The 16,524-nt window shown below is 41.1% G+C and overlaps 1 protein-coding gene across 1 annotated transcript in view; it reads right to left on the minus strand.

Annotated features, from left to right (window-relative positions):
- Positions 1-16,524, minus strand: part of PLCB4 (phospholipase C beta 4) — a 404,723-nt gene that overhangs the window by 155,594 nt on the left and 232,605 nt on the right. The window lies entirely within an intron of this gene.

The raw sequence follows: 16,524 nt of genomic DNA on the forward strand, positions 1-16,524 counted from the left end.
GATCTTAACCAATTTAAATCACATTATAACCTGTTGCTACCAAAAAAGATGTTATAAGCCAGGGAGGCTCCTGGGTGGGGCCTTCAGACTGGAAATGCAGTGGAGTCTGGTTTAAAATACAGATCTTGGAAGCTCAGAGACCAAGAGATGCTTCATGGCCTTTTGTTTCTGCTCTTTATTCCAGAGCAATCTCCTAAACCCTGTATGTAGCAGGTCCTTTTTGATTCTGCAGAAACACTTCCTTTCTCAGATAGAATCACAAACTTTTATTTTTTCAAGTTAAATAAACTAAAACCCTAGGTGATGACATTCTGCCCTGAGAATGATTTATGGACTTCTATAAAAGATGGGCAAGTATTTCCCCCTGGAAGGATCCAAAACGTTCATTCCATTTGTTAATCTCCCTTCTAATTTACAAGATCCCATGAGATAACTATGCTGAGCTTTCAGCTGACACTCCACATGAGCAGTAGGAGGGCACTGGCCGTGGCTGCCCCAGCACAGACCTTTGTTACACGCTATCACCTTGTGAAGAAATCCGTCAGATGACACAAGAGCACTTGCAGCATTTGGCCTCCTTCCCTGGGCCTTTGATTCTCTGGACAGATGTTCTTATTGGATTAAGTTGTTTAAATTTATTTTTTTATTTTATTCTTTTAAATTTATTTATTTTTTAATATTGTTTTTTTACATTCTAAGATGTTGCAGAGCAGTTAGGGGGAGAAGGAGAGGGGAAGGGAAAAGGAAATAGGGTGGGAGTAGAAAGTGGGGGCATGGTCAAGGCCTGTGGCAACCCCCTCATTCTGGCAGGGGAGACCAGGGAGGGGGTTCTGCCTGTAGCTCAGTGGTCATCACTGGGCTGGTTCTAGGTGTCAGTGGAGCGTGACTGAAGCTCTTGGCCCCCCCACCACCCTGGCTTGGGAGCCCAGGGTGCTTCCTGTGGTGGCCTGGTGGTCATTGCTGGGCTAGATGTGGTCATCACTGGGCTGGGTGTGGTCGACAGGGTAGAGTGGCTGAGGCCCACAGCTCTTCCCCCTCCCTGGCTTGGGAGCCCAGGGGGTTTCTAGTCCTTCTAGGTTTTATAGGAGTTCTTTACTGGTGTTTGACCTTTACTAGTTAACATCAGACTTGTCTCTGATCTGTGGGTATTTTGTTTTTTCTTTCAGTTCTGTGTTGGATTATTTGCTGTTCCCATCACTTATACTCTGCACTGGAACTAATTTGTTGTCCTTTGCTTACTTCTAAAATGGAGGAACTTCCTGTGGGGACCAGCACTTGAGCCCTGTGGTTGAGCCAAATTGCTGCTTTGCTGCTGATTCCCTGGGGAAGGCTTTTGTGCACCTCAGGTTTTAATGGCTGACCATGTATGTATTTCTGGGAATTGTGAGGTCTGGTACACCTGGGTTGTGTGGAAACTCTGGTCTGGGCCTGAGTTGTTTAGCAAAGTGCACCCCTGCATTTCTGTATTCATGACCAGTCTATACTGAGTTGACCTGCATTGACTGGGAGGCAGATCACCTGTCCTTGCTGTGTCCCAATGTTCCCACGGTGGGCCTGTATCCCTCACCACCTGAACTACAAACACTTCCTATGGGGCAGGCCCTGCACTGTTCCCTTGTGATAACTCACTGGCCTCTGAGTGGCTCCTTTTTTCAGTTGTCTGTGGCTCCTTGATCCTATGTGGGTCCTTGGGAATCCTGTTAGTGGTCTTGCTGGCCTGGGGGCTACCAAGGCCCTCTTCTCCCCTGCCGCCTCCAAACAACTTCACAGGAAGGGCACAGCTGCAGCTTTTGCCAGCTATTGCTCCTTGCGCTCACCAGCTCCAGCCTTGAAGTGGCAGGGGCTCAAAACAGTAGGAGCACTCCTTTCTTTCTCTCATCATGGCTTCTCCTGCTATCATGACCTCTGTAGGTCTCTCCTCCTCTTCCCCTGAGCTCTAGCAGCCCTAGATTGGCTGTTGTTGCTTTTAATAGTTGTAAGTTGGTTGATTTGTGGGAGAGAGTGACATTGGGGACTGTCTATAACACCATCTTGACTGGAAGCCCAAGTTGTTTAAATTTAATATAGACCTTTTCCCTTTCACCAGTAACATGCTCAACCAGAACTCAACAGAGAGATACAGTTCTAGTTTCCTGATATGCAACCCAAAAGGTTTGCAGTACATAGTAATATGCCTACTATTACTAGGTAATATACACAGTGGTACTAAATAACAGCCAACCCTCTAAGCACTTTGTATACATTAACGTGTAATCCTCCCAATATCACTATAATTATTAATCCCATTTTACAGATGAGAACATTGAGGTATGGATATTAAGTGTCTTGGCCAATATCATACACCTGCTTTGAGGCTGATAAGCAAGAGAGTGACATTGTTAGAGACTGGGCCCAGGTAACCGCTCACCAGTCATATCTAAAGGAGGCTTTGCTCCTCTCCTTGTCACTGAATGCCAACAACCATCATTAAGGGTCAGATGGGGTTCTCAAATGTTTTAGCTCTAATTACTACATTTCTTGAGGAATGTGAATCCCATCAACTTGTGAATCCCACCAACTGTACAACTAAAAAACCATACAACTGAAATGTCCTGTATCTATTACAGGCTTTTTATAAGGGAGTACTTTTTTCATTACCTCATACATTTTGTAAAATTTTTTCTCAGATCCTAGTACCAAGAAAAACTCCTTTCCTACTGCTCTGCTGCTGTCCTTGCAACATAATGGACACCATGAATCCCACGACCACTTCTCTTCCCCACATTGCTCTGGCCACCAGGAACACCAGAAGCAAATCTGAGGCTCACTTCTTTCAACTGTATGGAACATTTTTGCTGCCGGTAGAGTTGCTGCTTTAATTTAACGAACTTTCCTATGTTCATGTTTTTCTCTTTAGCCTAAATCCCTGTTCCATTAATTATCTGGTGGTATGTATTTCTGTGTTACAGCTTTCTTTCACAGGTGACAGAAACATATAGGCATAAAAACCATTTCATGAGCTCCAGAAACAACTGGGCATTTTACATGAGGTTTACGATCACACCGACCTAATCCACGTGGGGTTGATTAGACATTCATTTCTTCATCTCTGAAAACAGAGACGACAACATCAACCATAATACCTATCTCGCAGGTCATCTCTAGGCATTAGAGTGCTTGATACATACTCTGAACCAAATAAATTATTATTGATTATTAATATAACATCAGAGCAATAATTATTAATATTTCCAGTATTGATTATTATTAATAATCAAAGAAAAAAATGAGGTAAATGCCACTATCCCTACATTACAGATGAGAAAACTGATCCTAACTGAGGTTAGGTGAGTCACCAAAGAGGACACACATAGTATACAATATGGGCAATACAGCTACATTTTGACAGAGAATCCATTTCTGTTATGTGGCTCTTCATACAGAGCAATGGTCCTAGTGTGTGTTTATTTCTACTGATCTTGAATACAAGTCCTGGCATACTGGCAACCTAGAGTTTTTGCACTGTTGTTGCATCAGACTCACTGCAAGTTTGGTTTCTGCAAAGGAGGTCAGCTTGCATGTGTTCTCCCTCTGCCTGGGTCATTTCCTCTGCCCAACCAGCCTCAGTCTACCTTCAGGCCAGTGGCTGCTGGCACACAAGTCAGCAAACATGGTGATAGAGTTTGGACGTGTTGTCCCCCCCAAACTCATGTGGAAACCTGATCCCCAATGTGGCAGTATTAGGAGCTGTTTGAGTCATCAGGGTGGATTCCTCATGAATGGATTAATGCTCTCTGGGGGCGGGTAGTGAGTGAGTTCTTGCTCTATTAGTTCCCACGAGAGCTAGTTGTTTAAAAGACCCTGGCACCTCCCCCCTCTCTCTCTTGCTTCTTCTTGCCATGTGATCTGCTTGTACCCACTGGCTGCCTGCTGCTTTCTGACATGAGTAGAAGCAGCCTGAGGCCCATGTCAGATGCAGCTGTCAAAGAATCGCAAGCCAAATAAACCTCTGTTCTTTATAAATTACCCAGCCTCAGGTATTGTTATAGCAACACAGAAACAGACTGATACTCAGTTTTAGTTTTCTGACCCTGTCATGGGCAAGTCGGGGTGCAGTAACCTCAACAGAACATTCCAGGGTGGAGAGCTCCTACCCTGTGCCTCCCTGATGTGGCAGATCACACCCTCAGCCGGTTGGAGGGCATCCAGTGAGTTAGTTATTCCGCAAGTTCTAGAGGTGACAGACCTGCTGTCTGACCTGCATTCTAAATTGCACAGAAACAGAAATGAAAATGCCTCTCCCTCAATAACCAACCATGAGCAATTAAAGTGTTCATTTTAGCAATGACTGTGAGGTACATTGAACACTTATACTGGAATCAAGTGGCAAGACGTAATCCACTGCTCTCATTTTGTTCTTACCTCAGAAACAACATCTGCCTTCTAAGAGACCTGGCTTGGAAAAGTCAATGAAGGCTATTAAGAAGCAACAAGAGGAAGGTAAATCTCCTTTCCTGATTTTTCACATGATATTTTTAAAAGCAACTGAAATTTGGCCTGATGGTGCTTAACAGGGTGCTATAGTCTGAATATTTCTGTCTCCCCCACGTTCATATGTTGAAATCCTAACTCCAAAAGTGACGGTATTGGGGCAGGGGAGGGTGGTCTTCAGGAGGGGAATGGGATTAATGCCCTTATAAAAGAGGTCAGTGGGATGCATTAGTCTCCTACACAGCAAGCAGATGCCACCTATGAAATGCTCCCTCACCAGACACTGGATCTGCCGGCACCCTAATCTTGGACTTCCTTGTCTCCAGCACTGTGAGAAACCAATTTATTGTTCATGGCTATCTGGCGTATGGTAATTTGTTACAGCAGCTTGAATGGCACTAAGAAACAAGGACTCAGAAATGTCCTGGAGGCTGAGCCCGTGGCGCACTCGGGAGAGTGTGGCGCTGGGAGCGTGGCAACGTTCCTGCCGCGGGTCCGGATCCTATATAGGAATGACCGGTGCACTCACTGAGTGCCAGTCACGAAAACGACAAAAAAAATAAAATAAAATAAAATAAAAAACAAGTAAATAAAAAAAAAAAAAAAAGAAATGTCCTGGGCTCTGTAAGAATCTGGTCAGCTCAACTACAGTTTGAATCTGGGGGAGGAAGGAAGGAAGCACTCAGATTAGCTACGCAAGAGAGGCTAAGCAGTTTCTGACTGCTTACTCTATAGTCATCAATAGCTATGGATTCCCACCGTCTCTTTTACTTCAGGATAAAGCTGCTAAATCTTTGAAACTTGATCTGGAAGGCCAGCCAATTTGAGATGCCAGACTCTGTATCTGTCTCTCTTTGTCCTCTCTCTTCCTGAAACGTCTCTGATGTGGGCATTTTGAGGTGAAATCTGGATGCTCAGATTCTGAGAGGGCTCTTGCACTGTGGCAGGACACTGGGATGGGCTCCCTGATTCCTGCTGGAGAACACTTGAAGAAATTCTTCTTAATACATTCAATAACTACCTCTGAGCTTGCAGACGGAAGAGAAAGTCAACAAAGCGTGTCTTCAAGAGAGAGGAGTATGTGGTCATTCAAAGTAACTTTCTTGGGTAGGAAAACTGTCACATGAGTCAAAACAGTTGCCTTAGCAACTAAACTAAGGAAAAATTAAAGAGGACCAGCTTATTCAGAGCTATGAAGACTAAGAAATAGGATTTGTAATAAATATTTACAACAAATATTAAAAGCACATATCTCACCCCTCCCCCCCCAAAAATTCTAAAAATGACAGGAGATGTGCTTTGCAGACAGACGTGCTTGAAATATGACCTCAAGCTGATAAATCCTTCTTTTTAGTAAAGCATTTCTAATTGGAACACAATTAGTTTCAGAATAACGAATTACACTGAGCAAGTGATTAAAATTACAGCAATATAGAATAGAAGACATATCTAAAAAGGCAGGGCTGGTAAAATACATTTTAAACTATTGGTATGTGGAGATGATAGTGTTGAACAGAGTCATTAAGAGGAAAGGAATCTCAAATGACTTTCATGGAACTTCCCCCTGTGAATGGATGCACTTCCTATTTAAATAATGCAGCTTTTCAAAATGGTTTTCTTCACAATAGCTGCATATGTCACTCCCTTTCCTCTGTGGTCTTCTGAAATAGCTTATAACTGGGCTCAAAGATACACAGTCCCCACTGGCTCTTAGGGCCCATGCTGGCTCTATCACTTTTTATTGTGAGTAACAGAAGTGCATCACAATTACTAGAACATCACACAAAAACCCCTGCTACCACTCAGAAAATTCTGCAGTGAGCACAGAGTTGGCCTCAGAAAATGGCAGCAGAGTCCCGAAGGCTTAGCATGTGATCCTTGTACACTGCTGAGAAGGCTGCTGTATCAGCTGGACCTTCTGAAAACAGACACCAATAGAGAAGTGGAAATGCAGAAGATGTATTAGGGCAAATGCCTGTGAAAGAGAAAGGGGAGACTGGCAAAGACAGCCTCCAACCCACCTATGAGAGGAGAGGAGGGAGGAAGGAGGACTGGAGATGAAGGGTCGCAGACTGCAGTGCAGTTCTGAGAAATCACTGCCAGGTGGACCAGAGCCCCAAAGCAAAGAACAGCCACCAGAGCAGCCTCATGTGGGGCAGGAGGGGCAGGCTCTAGTATCTCTGCCACGTTCAGTCTTTGGCTGGGAGCCTCAGCTCAACACTGCAGGAGCGCTGAAGACGCTGCAGTGGGAGGCTGTCATGCCTAGCGGCAGGTTTCTCTTGAAGGGAGATTTAAGTGACACACATCATGGCCGTCACAGGTAGTATCTTTTGCTAACCCTTTCTCCAGATCCCCAAATAGGATCTCCAATTCCAGTTCCTTAGGACCTTTAAAATTCCTTAAAAATTAGGAACCATTCAAGTAACAATCAAGTTGACTTTCAGATATATAACTAAGGAATTGTTGGGTCATGGTAGGTTCTTATTAAGTATCTGCTGAGTGATGAATGAATTCCCTACTGGGGATATAATAGTAAATAAAAATGAAGTCTCTGCTCTCAGGGTTTATGTTCTAGTGGGATTTTGGCAATGAACAAAAAGTAAGTAAATATTAGGTAGTGATAACTGTGAAGATAAAAAAAATCCAGAAGGGTGAGGGGCCTGTGTGTGTAGGTAAATAAGAGGACCGTGCAGGCATCTTGGAGAAAATGACATCTGAGCAGGACCTGAATGAAGAGAGGAAGTGGTGACATCTGGAGGAGAGCAGTCCACAGCAGAAACAGCAAGTGCAAAGGACCTGAGGTCGGAGCATGCCTGGAATGTTCAGGGAACATCAATGGGACAGTGAAGTGGTAGATCATGTAGGGAACTGAGAGGCCACAGAAAGAACTTTGGAAATTATCTGGAATAAGTCAAAAAATCACAGAAGGTTTAAACCAGAAGAAGCGCATACTCTGACTAACATTCTGAAAAGATTCATCTTACTTATTCCTCAAAATGGCGATGCAACGTAGGTATTGTTGCTCCCATTCTTCAGAAAGGAAAGCTGTGATTCAGCACTTAGTGGGCTTAAGACTGACTCCTGGTCATATCTTGTGAGTAGCAATGTCAAAATTGAACCTATTTCTGTTTAACTCCAGACTTGTGCCTTTAACCAACTATGGCATTTCAAGCTTTTGGAAAGAGCTCTTTGGCAAAGATTACACCCTAAATACCACTTAGTACAAAAACCCTTTATTTGTAAACAATATCCTGGCAACGTGGCTTTGGTGAGCATTCAAAAACTAGGCTCCTTTTTGCATCTCGCCAAAGTTAAGAGGATCACCAGCCTTTTTTGATAGGTAGGAGAAGAAATCCACAGCAGATGAACAGTGGAGACACCAGCAAAACTGTCTTCAGGGAACTTTCACAACATTGGCTCCCCTGGTTCTCAGGCTTTCGGATTTGGACTTGAACCACACAACTGGCTTTCCTTGGCCTCCAACTTTTAGACAGAAAATCATGTGACTACTCCGCCTCCATAATCACACAAGACAATCCTTCATAATAAATTTCTTTCTCTATATCTATGTATTTTTTTATTATGTTGGTTCTGTTGCTCTGGAGAACTCTAACACAAGCCTCTCTCTAAAACAACCAAAAACAAGTAACAATAATAAAAACATTTTCTAATAATTTTTAAAAACAGAAAATTTACTCACATGAAATAGCACAGGTTTAAAGAAATGCACTTTTATTACTCAAGAAGGAATTTCAAAATCATTCCCTTTAAAATATGCTGTATATTTCACCTGACAGTTCATCCGTCCACACTTGAATGAACTCTATTAATTCAGTGGCTAGGCCCCATGCAATTCCAACGAGAATGTGCGAAGAGAACGAAGCCAGTCCGTTCTCTGGGCCTCTTCAGCATCAGCCCAGAGATTCATACGGCTGCACTCATCAACCCTAATTAAAAGGATTCCCTGGCTACTGTGTACCTGTTCACCTGCAGCACACAGACATGGCTTGAAATAGCTATACTGAGCATTTTCCTTTTTACACTGCAGGTTGATAAGAAGCAATAGAGAATCCAGTAGTGTAATTCTAGACTGTGAGTCTGAACTAAATTCTTTAGCATAGCACAGCAATACACGAGAGACCTAAGAAACTCCTCCTCTAGTTCCTCATATTTTAACTTTATTGACTCACCGTTAACACATTTTCTTCCTGTTTTGTATTGTTTTGCTTCCACATGCTCCTTCTAAATCTAACACCATGCTAGATTTCCTTTTTTGGTTTACCAATGGATGCATCTCATGTCTTCCCATGAGCAAGCTGTCCTTCCTGTACCCTTGAACCATGGAGCTCAACTATCAGAATTTTCCATGAGACTGATTCAGATGCTATTTCATGGACTTCTATTCCTCCAGGAAACAGGGTTATCTTCTACTTTTGTGAAGAAATGAAGAAAAGCAAGCCCAAAGAAACTTCATGGAGAGGAAAGAAACATAAAAATGAGAAGAGCAATCAAAACAAAAAAAGCATCTTAGAAAGACGAGCAGTTTGAAACTTCTTAAAGAAAACATAGGAGAAACACTTCAGGAAATAGGACTGGGCACAGACTTCATGAATACGACCCCAAAAGCACGGGCAACCAAAGGAAAAATAAACAAATGGGATTATATCAAACTAAAAAGCTTCTGCACAGCAAAAGAAACAATTAACAGAGTTAAAAGACAACCAACAGAGTGGAAGAAAATATTTGCAAAATATACATCTGACAAAGGATTAATATCCAGAATATATAAGGAACTCAAACAACTTTACAAGAAGAAAACAAGCAACCCAATTAAAAAATGGGCAAAAGAGCTAAGTAGGCATTTCTCTAAGGAAGATATACAAATGGCCAACAGTCATATGAAAAAATGCTCAACATCACTCAGCATCCAGGAAATGCAAATCAAAACCACATTGAGATACCATCTAACCCCTGTTAGGATGGCTAAAATCCAAAAGACCCTGAACGATAAATGCTGGCGAGGTTGCGGAGAAAAAGGAACTCTCATACATTGTTGGTGGGACTGCAAAATGGTGCAGCCTCTATGGAAAATGTTATGGAGGTTCCTCAAACAATTGCAGATAGATCTACCATATGACCCAGCTATCCCACTGTTGGGAATATACCCAGAGGAATGGAAATCATCAAGTCGAAGGTATACCTGTTCCCCAATGTTCATCGCAGCACTCTTTACAATAGCCAAGAGTTGGAACCAGCCCAAATGTCCATCATCAGATGAGTGGATAAGGAAAATGTGGTACATCTACACAATGGAATACTACTCAGGTATAAAAACGAATGAAATACTGCCATTTGCAACAACATGGATGGACCTCGAGAGAATTATATTAAGTGAAACAAGTCAGGCACAGAAAGAGGCATACCACATGTTCTCACTTATTGGTGGGAGCTAAAAATTAATATATAAATTCACACACACACACACAAAACCGGGGGGGGGGGAGAAGATATAACAACCACAATTACTTGAAGTTGATATGACAAGCAAACAGAAAGGACATTGTTGGGGGGTAGGGGGGAGGGAGAAGGGAGGGAGGTTTTGGTGATGGGGAGCAATAATCAGCCACAATGTATATCGACAAAATAAAACTTAAAAAATAAAAAATAAATAAATAAATAAATAAATAAATAAAATAATAATAAAAAAAAAAAGAAAGACGAGCAGTTTGTTATAAAGCAAAAGCTGATACAATTATCAAGAAAAGGAAAAGAAATAGAAGATGACTAAATTAAAAATATACTAACACAGTCATAAGAGAAAATGGGGAACTAACAGTAATTAACTGAAACTGAAATCATTTCATCATTATCATCAAAACTAATTTGTTGCTCATTTCTACGTGGCATCATTTGTCCTTTAAGCTAGGTGTTGCAAACTATAACCCATGGGTCAAATCTAGTCTGCCACCAGTTTCTAAAAATAGAATTTTATTGGAACATAGCCCATTCATCTATTTACATATTGTTTACGTTCTACATCAGCTTTTGTGCTACTGCAAAAAATGTTGAGTAGCCGTGACAGAGACTATATGGCTGGCAAAACCTAAAATGTTTAATATCTGGTTCTTTACAGAAAAAGTATGTTGATCCCAATAGTATGTCTTTTCAACATGAGATGATCTACTGCACAGAGAGCACCCAAGGCAACTGTGTTTGCTTGTAAAGAGGGCCACAATCCTTGACCCCTCCCTGTATCCACGCCCTTGCAATGTGACTTTTCATCTTCCATTGAGTCATGGAATGGACCTCCCCACCCAAGTCTAGGCTGGACTTACAACTTGCTGTGGATTATAGAATGAGGCAGAAATTTGCTGTACCCAAGAAAGAATCAGCCCCACCCGCTTGCAAGCAGATGTCAGACCAGGTAGGGTGGAGATGAGACAGTACCCAGTTGACTCAGCAAACACCTCAGTGTGTCCACCTGAGCCTAGCCCAGACTGCTGATGCCCAGAATCATGCACCACACAAGTGGGTGCTGTCTTAAATCACTAAGCTTTGGAGTGGTTTGTTGAGCTGCAAAAGTTGATGCGATTACTGACCAACCACTGAGTCTTTTTACACCCTGTCTCTTCACAGTCCTAATTCACGCCCTTTCCTTTCAGGTCTCATTGCTTTGTTCCCGATCTGATGCCATGTTTCCTAGTGGAATGATGAACCAGGCTCATTCTTGTCCTCTGTGCCTCCCTGTTACTTTACCTTCCAGTCAGTCGAGCATAAAGGCTGGTAATTCCTCCTTGGGAAATTGTATCTGATCACTCCAGTACTTTTAAATTTCTCCATTCTCTAAATTCTTGGACACCTGACTGTACAGCTTAGCCCTCTTTGGTATATCTCTCATTTAACATGTATATTTTCATTGCTCCGATCAAGTCATACCTTCCTTTTCACCAAAAGTGTCTCTTTCTTCCTCTAGCTCACACACTAAGAGGCAGCTGGGGATACAGGTAGACCAGTATACTTTGTGATCTGAAGTTGCTGTTCTAATACTACCTGAAAGTAAAGGAGCAAATGTCTATTGGGGATCTATGTGGTAAAAACCCAGGTTTATCCTGGACTTCTGTTAATTAACTAACCCATCACTCTGAGTTAAGGTAGAGAATCAAAAGTGGGAGAAGTTAAAAGCCACTTACTACTAGAAACTTTAGGATTTGGTTATTAGAAGACTGATTATTAATGCTAAGCACTGACTAATAACAGCTCTTTGCAGCCTGCAACAATGTTCATTGAGTTATTGGCCAAACATTTTATTTACTCTGGGTAAGCACAATAAGACAGACGTGGTCTCAACAGTGGTGGAATCTTCACTCTGAAGAGGCATACAAACACACTGGGTACTGGTACTATCCTACTAGGATCTTTGGGTGTAGGTATATCATTCCCATTTCAGGCCAGACTGAAGCTCAGTCAGACAGATGAAGAGATGTGCTCAAGGTCATAACTTGTAAATGTCAGGGTCAAGGCTCAAACCACAGTCTTTTGTCTTCAAGTCCACTTACTTTCTGGAACTTTCCAAACCATACGGATCTTTCCTTGAACATCTCATGCTTGGATGACAATGACCTCTGAGCTTTAGGGGCACAAGAGCCCAGAAAACATTATTAGCACTGTTATTTCATAAGCTTGTCTAGAAGAAGGAACAGGTCTGGGTGTTTTTGCAAAAACCTGGCTGATGTTAGCTCTTACTGCTTTGGGTTGCGCCATGCCAGTGTTCAGGCCAACTGGTGTAGTGCCAAGGGGCTTGGCCACAGCTTTCTTACCACGTGAGGAAGATGCCACATGGCTGTGATGACAAGAAAGGTGACTGAAAGCCAGTGGGTGCAGAATCACAGGTGAAAAACAATACTCTTCACCCCCACCTGCCTTAACATCCCCTATTTTCTAGCACAGCAATGTCAAGAAAATTGCTTGTGGAGACATAGCCAGTAGGAGGAAGGATAAAGACTCCAGCTCACCTTTCTTAAAGTCCTGGTGTTCTCGAATCCTTTGCTCCCGCTCTCACCCTGCCATAAAACATTCTCCTTATAGCTACAAGAGTTGCTGTTTCCAAAACGTAAATCAGATCATGTTAGTACTTGCTGAGAATGGCTTTTTAAAAATTTTGTTTAAGTACATACATTGACCTTCAAGCTTATGCAAAAGGGAAGGTCTCAGGAGAGTCTGGATGGGAGAGTTTGAAGTGAAAAGGGAGCCAAACAACTCAGGATGAGAAGAGACTGCACTTTTCAGTTTTTTTTTCCTTTGGCTTGCGAGGGAGAATTTTATAATTTTTTAAAAATAGTTTGGGAAGAGGCATCTGGAAAAGAGAAAAAGAGTGAATTGGAAAAGGACTCTGGGGGAGCAATTAAAAAAAGAAAAGAAGAGAAATGGAAACATGCATCTTGGTGGAGGAATGGGACAAAAGAAGACAAAGCAAGATACCCTTCGGCTGGGCTGGCTAATGAAATCTACTCAGCGTGATCTCTGATGTTTAATCTTCAAGTGTGTCCTGCTGTGTGCTGCAGTGCTCCTCTGCTGCTGCCACATCTTCAGTACGTCTGTTTCATACAACATCCTGGGTTTCTGGGACTTGATGATATAATGGGTTTAGGGAGCGAAATAAATCGGGAGCAAGCAACAGGCCTGAACGCTGAGACTCTTGGGAGGGGATGAATCACCACCAAGAGGTGTAAGCACCTAAGAATTCCACGAGTAAGAAGGATTGGAGAGGACCCTGATCTGCCAGGGTACAGGGTCTTCATGCCTCTAATATGGATATTAAAGGAAAGTCAGGAGATTGGTTGAGCCAGAAACATTTGGGTCACTTGTGTTTTTAAAAGCACTGCCATTTCTCTCTACAAGAGATAAATCTCTATTTTAAAGATTTAATATTAGGCACTGTTTAGGAAACAAAATATATTTTGCATTTAAGTAATTTATAAGACAAAGTTAGAAAAAAAAACCAGATTTAGAAATGGCATGGCAATATCAGACGCTACAACACAGGTTGCTAAGTTATGTACTTTCTGAAATGTTGGCTCCCTCAAATTAATTCAAATTAATTCCTCAGTAATGCAGAAATAATAAAAATAAAGCTTAAACGCAGTTACACTTATATTTATTGACAAAATAATAGATATTTTTAAAACTGTGGCTATTAAACATTTTTTCTCCTGTCCTAGTAAGGGCTTCCACTGCTTAAAATACTTCCCTGCTTTCTGTAAGCAAATACGCAGAACATCATTTAATGCTTACCCGGTATTTCAAGTCATCATGATAACACTAGCTATCACAGGTGCTGAGAGCATTTACACCCCTTTGCTATGACATTTTGGGGATGCTTAGGTTTTGTTTTCTCTTATTCCTCTTCCTCCCACTGGCTGACAGCTGTCACCACTCACCACTGTTCATGCACGAACTGTAAAAACAGACCTTTTCTACTTACATTTTGTTGCTTTAAGTATTTTAATGGCTGTGCTTCCAAAGAACTGAGTCTTATAGTATTAGAAAATAATAAGAAAAACTGGCTGTCATTCAGCTTGAAGTTCTACTTGGCTTTCTGTTTGATATGTTATTATGAAGAGACATGTTTACTTTATAAAGTTAAAACTTTTTTGCTATAGATCCTAGTAAAATAGCATTCAAGAAAGTTGAAAGCTTAGTAAGACTGTATTTAATACTTGTTCCAGATTTCTTTCCTTCTAGCTTTACTTTGTTTTCAGAGGAACCCAAAAGAAAAACAAATGCCTTTAGATCAGCATTTGCTAAATATGCATTTTGATGATTAATAACCAAAGAAAATCATCATGAGAAATAAAAAGGACTCAAATGATGATGAAGCTCCAGTTCATCAAGTCACATTTCACTTTATTTATTGAAAAAAGGACTTTTTTCTCCAATACATTTTCGCTTACATGACAGTAAGGGAGATACTCAGCCAGTGATTACATTTAATCTCTTCAAAACGACCTCTTTTGAATTATTAGAAGTCATGCAGTATTTTTTAATTATACTGTAGCATTCCAGAGCCTGGAAAATTGCCTTAGAAAACTGTAAATCTTTTGGGATGCTCTAGCAGATTCAGGGGGAGATGTAACTCACTAGCACGTAATAAAAGACAATGACCATTGGTGGGTTCAGGACAAGCTACCCCAAAATATAGCACCTTGGCTTTTGAGACAATAGCAGAGGCAGAAAGATCACTCTCACCTTCCTCTCACCCCTTCTCCCCTGAAGCAGGTCATAAAACCTAGATGACCTTCCTTTCAAGTATCATAAGAACCTCATTCCAGAGGGGTCCTCCCTATACCTGGAGAAAAGAAATGTCCTTATCTATGAAGACACAGGGACACACAGAAGAATCAGAGCAAACAGGGCTTGCTAAATTCCCTCCAGTTATTACTGTTGGATCATACTCCCAGCTTTGTCTAATCATACTTCTAAATGACTGCCCACTCTCCACCAAACCTAAGCATAAAAATACACAGATTTCCTTGTTTCTTTGGGTCTTTATTCCTGAAGGTTCCCATGCTATGTAAAACTTATATTAAATAAATTTGTATGCTTTTCTCTTGTCGATCTGTGCTATGTTAAAGGGGTCTCAGCTATTATCTAGCAATGGGTGGAAAAAATACGTTTTCCTCCACTATTCCATTGTCCTGGTGACACTGTTCAAACTAGACTAGGCTTACCTGGAGGATGACTTCGATATGCATCTAAGTTAGTCCTTAGCCTTCTCTGCCAAGTTACATAAATTGCGTAACAGTAGTCAGTTACAATAACTTACTTTGTTAGATTAGATGTGAACTACAGAAAATTGTTGATAATAATTTTTTATTTAAAAGATGAAAATTTCATATAGTTTATCTTAATATTTTTGAAACTGTTGAAACTCAAATCCCCACACAGTTCTCAAGAATTACTAAGTCTTCTCACCATTTTCATTATCAAAAAAAAAAAAAAAAAAATACACATAAGAACAAAACCAGACTCAGTTGGAATGATTGTATCTAAAATCCTTTTTGATGCTAGACATCTTCAATGAGTTTGACAGTTGTAGGCATTCTGCTAGTCCCTACAGAGAGAAAGACAAGTAAAATATAGCTCTTGACTTCAAGAAATTCAGAGTAAAGTAGGAGAGGCAGAAACAATAAATAAAATATGAAGGCAGTGTAATATATGCAAGGGCAGATTAGTGATGTGATGACACAAAGGAGTTAACACCTCTTACTGAAGGGGTCAAGGAAGGTATCAACAGATCTAGAGATTTCTTGTCTGGGTTCTGAAGGATGAGTAGGAGTTCACCAAACAGTAGAAACATGTGCATTTCAGGAAGAGGAAGCAGCATATATAATGCACGTAATAGAACAATTTATGGGGGAAATTGTAAGTGGTTTGCTATAGCTAAAGCAGAGGGTGTGTGTAGGAAACTGGTGGGAAATGAGGCTGTAGTAATTAGGCAAGAGCCAAATTATGGAAGGCCTTGTATTTCATTCTGAGTAGTTTCCTTTTTTCTACAGTGGAAAGTCATGGAAGAATTTTAAATAAAGGAGGAATAGGACCTGATTTACATTTTTAAAAGATAATTCTACGATCTCAACTAGTGAGAGAAAAGCAAAACAAATAGAAAAAAAGAGTAGAAGAAAACTGCCAGAGAATTAACAATGGTTGCCTCTAGGTGGAGGAATATCATTTCATTTCTTCTTACAGCAGAATGCAGTCAGCTATTGTTTCCTGGAAGTGGTACTCACAAATATGAATAGCTGCCATTTCAGTATTTTAATTCAGTACAAGGAACAGTGACCACATTTGGGCCCATCCTTTGTCTTTCTCAATTTTGTTTACTGAAAAAACTATGTTCTATAAATTCAGAGAGTACTAAAATACACACTTTGGAAAAATCAAGTCAACAAGTACTAAGTCACATCAACGGACAGAAGACCTCATGAAAAGGTAGTTTGTGCATCTGACAATCTGAAACTCTGGGAGGGCTGGCCAATTGGCCACTACACACATTTC

This window comes from Cynocephalus volans, chromosome 1, assembly GCF_027409185.1.
Source record: "Cynocephalus volans isolate mCynVol1 chromosome 1, mCynVol1.pri, whole genome shotgun sequence".
In the NCBI taxonomy this organism is placed as follows: Eukaryota; Metazoa; Chordata; class Mammalia; order Dermoptera; family Cynocephalidae; genus Cynocephalus; species Cynocephalus volans.